We start from the raw sequence: 1,056 nt of genomic DNA on the forward strand, positions 1-1,056 counted from the left end.
ATATCTTTTATATGCACTTTCCTACAGACATGGCAGTACATACCATGACCTTTGATATACCGGTCTTGAAAACATTTTGGTTGTCTTCTTCGTGGAATGCCGTATTTGTCAACCCTCGGCAAAACAGCAGACGTTATATACCTCAAGTTATGATAAACAATATCTAGAAATGCACAGATAATATTAATTTTAGATGAAAAACTACACACGACGGTTAATAAATATTACGGAAATAACAAAGTAGATAACTTACGAAAATAACAAAATAGACATATGTTATTTAAAAAAAAGAGGAAAAAACAAATGCAACAAATTTTAATACTGAAAATGACTTTAAACGTTGTTTTCAAGAATAAGTAAGAAATAGAATTTTACATCCGTGTCTGTTAGATACCATTTACCTTGAAACTCACCGTTGAAAAACGTATTCCAAATCGCTTTCACTTGTTAGATACGTACTGAAACTACTTGCAAGGTAAATAGTATCTTAACTACCTCTCGTGTAATATTCTCCATTTACTTTTGTAAAGACGTTTTTGGCATTTTAATACCAAACTATTAGGGAACACCTTTAAAGGTAATGTACCTGCAGTTTTAACTCGAGTACTAGTCCGGCCAGTTTTAAGAGTTATTTATTTAATGTTTTAACACACTCACAAAAGTAAAACAAAAAAGGTATATACCTTTTACTGTGTTCTAAATCACATAATTTTACTGTATTCTGGCCCACATAATATTATTCTTTAAAAAAAAAAAACCTCTAAAAAAACCCTCGTTGAACCCAATTACAAATCGATACTTCAAAAAGACACAAGAACACAAAAGTGGCATTTTTTTCTCTCTCTCTCTCTTTTTTCCTTTGGGCACCTGTTATAATTGATTGTCCAAGTTGAAGTAACCAGTTGTCAGAACAAAGTTTCGCCCGAGAAGCGTCGTCGGCAAGGGATAAGATAGAATCACCGGTCTTGGTATGTGATTAAAGGCGGCGGCGTGTATTTTTGTGGCCATTACGGACAGGAAAGTAGTCAGCTGGCGAGTTGAGCCGGTTTTCGTGGA

This window comes from Gigantopelta aegis, chromosome 8 (assembly GCF_016097555.1).
Source record: "Gigantopelta aegis isolate Gae_Host chromosome 8, Gae_host_genome, whole genome shotgun sequence".
NCBI lineage: Eukaryota > Metazoa > Mollusca > Gastropoda > Neomphalida > Peltospiridae > Gigantopelta > Gigantopelta aegis.